The following is an 8,972-nucleotide window of genomic DNA, read 5'->3' as shown; positions in this document are numbered from 1 at the left end:
CTACCGTGAACACTACCTTGATATGTGTTGGCGCCATTATCCACAACTCGAGAAAATCAGTCATATTCATCCATATCCAATAGGGAGAGCGGTTCTAATTATAATTTTCCGCGTAATTATTTTGTTCTAAATATTGTCAAGTCGCCTAATATAGTCTTGCAAATAAAGGAAAACAAACAATGTAACAAAATAACACCAAAACCACATTAGTTTCACGTATTTCTTTATCGAACGAAATTGATCTTTATAGTTAAATATAACCAAGAATGATGTTTGTTCTCGAAACAATTAGGACACATGGTTGCCTTTTGTGTAAATATCGACACACTGATTTTTGAGTATATTGACATAAATGTCAGCAACGAGATTACATTACGATTGACATGAATCTTAGAAAGATTATGATCATTATTTTTTCTGTGGGATCGGCAATATTAGACATTTAACTTTTTTCTAAATGTGGCAAAATTTCAATGATTTGTATCCATTTCATGTATCAGCGGTCCTGCAGCGTGTCTTTAGCGATTTATATTACCAGTCGTGCAAATGATACTTATTTATCAAATTGTGAAAATATTACACGCAAATTCACTTTCGCCGGAATGTGACTGAACAATCACCTTGGCTCTCTCCATGCTGTAACGACTAAACTATGTAACTTTGTAATGTTTGATTGTCATTTATTAATCAGGAGATTAATCGGTTCAGTGGGGAGTCCGTATGTCCCTGAAGCCAGGTCTCCGCTAGCAGATGAGTGATCCATACGTCAGGATATTCTAAAGGGATCTAGGTGCATTGCTGATTATGCCATTTTTAACAAAGGTTATACGATTAAGTGAATTTATTTGGATAAGCAAACAAATGGCAGAAATAGCAAAATCACAATGTATAACACAGAACATCCCACGCCTGAAGTGGACATATTCCAAAAGGACCTCAAAGAGGACATTGCCACGTACAAATATGTGGATACACAGCATGTATACGATCCAGCAAAAGCCACACCAAAGTTTTGACGTGGAGGAAAAGGAAACAAAAGTTGTTCAGTACATTTCAATGGTATAGTTTACTGTCAATTGCATCTGCATCTCATAATACACGTTTTACAAATGCTGCATGGTTATAAAAATACGGTCTCCTATACAAAGTGAAATATATTAACTGGATGAAACAGACTTAATCGCGACACTGAAAACTGTACTTTGGGAATTTCTGCAAAATGTGGTACAGATACCAACGTGAATTTATATGTCATAGCCGTCATAGCCAGATAAGGGAACAGTTGTAGATAACTGTGTTGGAAAGCAGACAACCACTTTTAATGTATGGAAAATCACACGTAAGGTCAGGCCGTCGTAGAAGAGTTGTACGAGTTATATCCCGAGGAATACGACACTACAACAACGCACAAACAAGCATTCACCACAAGATTATTTATCTCAGATAATGCCATAGCTGATCCCGTGAATATATCAGGATTTGTCGACGACACAATCATAGCTGAAGTTGATTTTAAGTTGTCTTGTTGGGCTGTTTATAATTTATTGAACGGATGAGTGCAGATATTCCCACAGATAAAACAACCGACCTTGAAAACCGTGGATCGTGTCTTGAGGAAATGCAAGTAGAACTAGATTAAATAAGTTCCCTATAGAAGAAATTGCAGATATCGAACACGTTTGAGCACGCGTAATTCTGCTACATGACAAATTAGCAGAAAGATATGCCATTTATTATGAGCCTTACGGAGCCATATTGCGACAATATTTCGTTCCCGGGACTATATTTCTCAGAGGGAATAGCGGTTGTCAGTTTATATCTACTTAGAAGGTAATAGGCATTATATCCGTGAGATGTATCACCTAAAAATGGCATCAGCCACAAAATGAATCACTAAGTAACCAGCACTACCTGTCCATTCCTCGGCACCAACGATTTCATCCAAAGTACCTGTACCACCTGCACCTGCATCATCAGGAATTGCATCGTCTGCGTGGGAAATCGTTCAATCGTAGATAAACATACTCTTACTCTGCTTGTTAAAATGTGTGGCTACTTCGAGAGGTTGTCTGGGTATAATTTGAGCTGTGGTGTGAAATTTGTTAAAATGGCCGCTGAGGCTGTCGGAATAGTTGCCTGTAATGCAGAAGTGGCGTTAATCATACCGATATCAGCAGGCTAAACCACGTGGAAATTATAACGAGATAAACCACGACGACGATGACAATAAATATGGTTTATGTACCAATGAGGTTGCAGCGATTAGTTGTCGTGTAGTATTCAGTCTAATCAAGATTACGTTGCGCAGCATGTACACGTTCCTGAAGTAAGGTCCTATTCGATTGTCTTAGCGGCGAATTATGTTTAACAATCGAAATAGTGCTGGCCACGTTCAAAATCTCTTTGAGGGGATTCCCTTAAGTAATTTTGTTTGTCTATATTCTTCTGGGCCTATTTCAAGTTATCCAACTGACACTTCTACTATCCTTGTTGTGACTGTTTCCGCGGGTTATTTAAGCATAGAGACACATAAACGGCAAGTACAACGACGGGTGTTACATTTCAAAGTGATTATAAAAGACCATAATTATGCTATGACATTGACTGCCAGCGTAGATACAACTATGTATGGTACATTTCAGCGTGGTTTATACTGACCATAATGCAAACTTGACTGAGTTCGGATCGTTGGTGAATTTGTATGGGTTGATTAAAACTATATTTACCTCATATGAATATATATCAACAGCTTCACCTGGATTCAGAAATTACCCTCAAATACATGTCGATGTAAATCAAATCAGTAAACTCGAGACTAGTCTCAGTAAGTTTTCTAATATATACGTGATAAGCATGGATGTATTTGTGGAAGTGTTCGGAAAGGAGCGAGTTTATAATAGTATCAATCTTCATGTGATGTAGGCTAAGATCAAGTTATATTATCGAGGTCACGATACGATTTACGAAAATCATGTTGAATTTTGTCATCAAAGATATCTCGGGAAATTGCTATTGTGATAAATGCATAATTATGTCGATTATAAGTCTTTATGTTGGCACCACGTATGAGTCATTTGACATGAACAACAATACATTAACAACTATACCAATACTTTCTTTGGAAACCAAACTGGCAAGTAAGTAATAAACGGATCTCTATATATTTTCACTAGCGTTAGTCTCTGCAATTTACACATATTCGACGCCGTTCCCAAACACGTGCGTCCTAATGCAGAGTCAGTACTTGATTTTATCGCCATTACTCATCGGCAGTGCATTTATTGTATCGCACCGAATAGGTTGCCACTCGTCGAAGGAACTTTGACGATGGCGAATAACGGCGGTAATAAATTCATAAACGAATTTATATGATCAAATCGCTATTGGTGACGCAAATAAATGAATATACGAATTCCCATTACTATAGTGTATGCCATCAATATATTACTATTCTATGTACACCTCGATTGTCGGGGAGAAATACCCGACAGATAGTCCCTATGATTTTAAAGAATGTTCATTTTACATCAATGCCAAATACTTTAATTATCAACAGCGTTTCGCTGCCATTGCTAAATGGGAGTATGAAATGTGGTATCGAAATGAATCAAAATACTGTCCCAAATATTTTAGATCCTGCATATGTCACCGATGTAATATTTAGAAATGTCACTGATGATAGGTATAAGCTGTGTTTTTTTTCAACAATGTCTGGGACAATCGCGTGGATGAACGGGGAAAAAACATTTTAATATAAACACCAACCACATATGACTAGAACATAAGGCTAATCAGTGGCTTTCATTACAAATCCAGTTGCTTTTAAATAAGACCGATGGATAAATGCAAAATGCCATAACGCGGACCCGGACGCACACAAACGATCCACATAAATGTTGTTGATTCCACGCATGGACGACAAGCCGCTTGAGAATGAATAGCAATTCAAGTTAAAGTTGCAAATTAACACGAGACACTCTCCGAGACACATTATATGTGATAAATATCGAATATGAAATGTTCGAAGAGACCTTCGGTAAAATACTGCATTGAGAGTGATCCTCACTTACTAAACATGCGAATTGAATTCAACAATACCTAATTAATCTATCAATGTATAAATCATAATTTATATGATGTTTATTGTATAATTTACTAGCTGTTTAAGTCATTCTTATTGTTATCCTCACCGACCTAACAACCAATTTATTGTCATTTATATCAATTCAATTCAGGTACTTATTACGATATAGTTGAAGTGTAAATAAAAAATCATTCTCGCTCCAGATTTTATATTTGACTTATTACAATCAGGTCATATTTTCGCTTAAGTAGTAAACCTTATTTCAAGATAATATAAATGTACTAATCCGTATCTAATGTCCATCCATCAAAAGAGGTTATATAATGAATTAATTGAATAGGGCAAATATATATCCTGACCTTGTTTGACATTTTCATATACCAAACTGTACATCAAAACAATGATGGTAGTCAGGCCTTGTATAAAAAAACAAGACTGTCATGGTTATAAACTGCATCTTTAATCAATGTTTCTTTATCATTGAATCATTTGTGTTTTGATTGAAAAGAAATCAAGAGTGTACTCCTTTCTCCGTTCCTTAGTCAACTGGTAAGACCTAGCTTGGCCATTTAAAAAAAAAACAAAATATATTTAGATTGCACGTGAAGATAATATGATATATATTCAGAAATATTAGGGTGATTATATTTGTATTAACTGTTTCAGCTTTATATACATATCTTCAAAAGGCAATTATTGTTGACACTTTCAAGTTGATATTTCTCGAACCATTAACTTTCAAATCCTTGAAGGTCTAATCTCCTCCTGGAAAACTGGAGCATATATGAATCAAATTAGATTTCCTTGATATGATATATTCTTCTCTGAATGATGCTTGGTTATTCCACATAGTAAGGGACTGATCGAGGTATTTAATTACCTTTGGGACTTTGCGCTCCATAGTTGATAGCTCATTGTGTATATATACAATGCACTCATACAACCCTTTCTCAGTTGTTATCTTACGTATATGCAAGATAATATCAGTATTGAACATGTATCACTTTTAGCTCTAACAAACTGAATAAAGTGTTCACTTAATTTATACATGATGCTGAAAAATGAACGTATATGTGTAGGTGATAAAAAGAGCACGGACATTAAAGATATAAGGCAAAGTGTAGGAGGTCAAGTAATGTGGAGCAAATATGAATAGATTATGCATTACATTGTTTTGTTAGAAATGTCAGCGTGCTGCCCTAACATTTTATGATTAATGTGTATGGCTAATATGGAATACTCAAAAATACATTACCTGTTGTAATTTAGTGTACTGATGGTAGTCACTCAGGATCTCTTAAACGTGTATAAATTTAGCATGTACATGTCATTTAGTTAGAATACGTCCATAAATTATATCTTCTTTTTCATTTTTATATGGCATCCTGAAAATTTTTAATTCATACTCTATGGAGATTTAAACACAGGCTTGTGGGCCTCAATTTAAATATATGTAGAGTACAAATTAAAAGTTATCTAACCTGTATGATAGTATTATTTGTATTCAGGTTCAGGGGCAGGTACCCTTGCCGGGGTTTATACAGAATGTGTCTAATTATGTCATATGTCCAATAACCTATATATGGTTAAAGTAAAAGTTAGACCTGGTCACGCATGCATTCAATATAGATTCTTTCAGTAACAGGTGTCATAACTGTTTTGTCATGCATACCTTTAAATAGCAATTATTCACTTTATTTGGATCCTCATGCATCCATATTCGTATGGAAAGTCATATTTACATACCCCGAGAAGTAACTATGGCAAAAGTCTATGTTAAAGTACTCTGACATATTTGGACATTAAACAAACAGGACAAAAGCAAACAAAAAGATATTAAAATGGGACTGATTGCACACTAGACTGACATATGCAACTAGCCAACGAAAGTAGTTGACTAGGAAATCTCAGTCAATAGGATGCTTTCTTTATAATTTTTTGTCCAAATTTGTTGATGTACAAAAATAGTTATTTCATGGCTTCTCTACATTAAAGGTAACATTTCTCTAACAATAGAGTTATGCCTATATTACTGAAATGTGACAATGTAAATGATAATATACCTCATTAGTCCAAGACCTGGTGTGAAACAGAAATTTTTAAATTTAGTATGCAAACCTTGCCTCATTGTATATGTTATATACATATATTGTACATAAGAAACAGTTTAAATCTTGTCTTCTCTCTAAACATTATTTTCATGACCCATGTTTGTATCAAATTTGTGTCAGATACCTGTGTACAAACAAACACCAGCCACTTCTTCAACAAATCCTTGACTGACAGGTACAGAAACTAAAACTATGCAAAAGTAAATAATATATGACAATCCTTGATATTAAGCAATGTTGAACATTGGTAATTGTTAATGGTGGAAATATATACAAAATTATTCACTTGTTGTGAATCATCATTACCTGAGCACTAGGACAAGTGATATTGGTACATGGCACAATGTGTATCTCATGAGAAGAAGAGTACAAGTTGTTTTTGTGAACCAATGAGAGCAAAAGTCTATTACGATCAACAATCAGGGGGCATAACTCAATCAGATAATGATGTAGAATACATTCATTTGAGACCTTGTCAATATAGCACTGCATATAAGATTTAGTTGATATCAATAGGACCAAGCAAAAGTTATCATCAGACAGAGTTCTGTACTAACTAAAAATTGGATACAGTTTGAAGAAGCATCCCCGGCCGAATCATACTTGAGACTTGCAAAGATGGCTCTAACAGCTGCCTCGCTTGGCGCTCAGCATTCAGAGGTTAATGTTAGGACTGGTCGGCCTTGTGTCAGGATAATATGACTAGGTGGGACATCATGCTACATGTCTGCGGCATGATGCCCCAGTGCTAGACATTAATATAAACTGACACAATGTAGACATCATAGCGATATGACTGAACAATTGTTAAAGCTACATTAAAAATCCAAGTCACCCACCCAACCACACACATGCATACAATTTAAGTTGTTTAATTCAATAGTTAGTACTGTCATACAAGTATATCTATACTTTGCAGTAGAATTCATTCGTACAGCTGATCATGGTGAAATCAACAACTGAACTGCTCGAGCATTTGATTGGTTCACTGAGATTTGAAGGTCAGAATAGGGCTGCTTCTGTAAAATAATAAAAGTTAACTGTTCGAGATTGTTCTGAATCAGATATTTTTTATTTTATTTTAAACACCGAACAGGAAATATATAGTGAAGATAGATGTTTCCTGTAGATTTTTATGTAGTTGTGCTAGCCTTCGTAAGATGCGTTGAGAGAGAACATGTGATTCTTGGAAAATATATTGAGAGAGAACGTTTGATTCGTTGAGAACATAATGAGAGAGAACATGTGATTCGTTGAGAATATAATGATAGAGAACATGTGATTCATTTATAATATATTGAGAGAGAACATGTGATTCATTGATAATAAATTGAGAGTGGTATATCTTGGCATCCGTCCGTCTACGAGAGACGATGGCATAGCTCCAAAGTACGCTTTTGCTTATCCTTCTTTTTAACTCTCTTTTCAGCTTGCTTTATTCTTCTCTTTTCCTCTGCGTTTTGAACTCCCTGCCTGACAGCTAGACGCCAGCTGGAACGGTTGTTTGCATAGCTCTCCCAGTCGTTGACATTGATGTTTGCTGTCTTCATATCCTTCTTGCAAACATCTTTGTAGGCAGATGTGTTCGTCCAGTTGGTCGTGCACCTTCTGCTAACTCCCCATATAACAGGTCCTTGGGAATGCGACCTGGATCCATTCTCTTGACATGGCCGAGCCAGCGAAGGCGCCTCTCGCTGAGTATGGAGAACATGCTGTTCATGTTGGCGCGTTCTAGAACCTCTGTGTTGGGTACTTTGTCCTGCCACTGGATGTGCAGAATGCGCCGCAGACATCTCAGGTGGAAGCTGTTGAGTTTCCTCTCGTGTCTTGCATAGGTGGTCCATTTTTCGCTGCTGTAGAGAAGTGAGCTGAGCACGCACGCTTGGTAGACACGCAGTTTGGTCTTCTCTGTGAGGTTGGGGTTGTTCCAGACCCTCTGGTTAAGTCTGGCCATCACTGCTGCTGCCTTGGCAATCCTGCCGCCCACCTCAGAATCAATGGAGAGTGAGCTGGAGATGTTAGACCCGAGGTATGTGAAGTTCTCGACAACTTCCAAATTGTACCCATCGATGGAGACAGAGGGAGGGGAGTCTGTGTCCTGTGCCATGACATTCGTTTTCTTCAAACTGATGGTCAGTCCAAATTCCTTACATGCATGGGAGAGGCAGCATACCAGCTGCTGAAGTCCATCTTCCGTGTGTGATGTCAAGGCTGCATCGTCGGCAAAGAGCAATTCACGGATGAGTACCTCTGTGACTTTAGTCTTAGCACGGAGACGGGCGACGTTGAACAGCTTGCCGTCAGCCCTGGTATGGATGTACACTCCCTCGCTGCAGTCCTTGAATGCGTACTGGAGAAGCATGAAGAAGAAGATGGCAAAGAGCGTCGATGCAAGGACACAGCCTTGTTTGACTCCGCTAATGACTTGGAATGCTTCAGATGTTGCGCCATTGAAGTACACTGTGCTGTGCATGTTCTCGTGGAACGACATAATGACAGCAAGCAGACGTGGGGGGCAGCCGATCTTTTGCAGGAGTCTGAGGAGTCCACTCCGACTAACCATGTCAAACGCCTTCGTCAGGTCTATGAAGGCAATGTAGAGGGGCATCCGCTGCTCGCGACACTTCTCCTGCAGCTGACGTAGTGAGAAGATCATGTCTACACTTGACCTGCCGGCTCGAAATCCACACTGGGATTCTGGGTAGACGCGGGAGGCTAGGATCTGCAAGCGCGCCAAGGCAACACGGGCGAAGGCCTTTCCGACGATGCTGAGGAGG

The sequence above is a fragment of the Sinohyriopsis cumingii genome, unplaced genomic scaffold (genome assembly GCF_028554795.1).
Source record: "Sinohyriopsis cumingii isolate HCF-2022 unplaced genomic scaffold, ASM2855479v2 utg000426l, whole genome shotgun sequence".
In the NCBI taxonomy this organism is placed as follows: Eukaryota; Metazoa; Mollusca; class Bivalvia; order Unionida; family Unionidae; genus Sinohyriopsis; species Sinohyriopsis cumingii.
The sequence above is the reverse complement of the archived record's forward strand: the minus strand, read 5'-3'. Positions refer to the sequence as shown.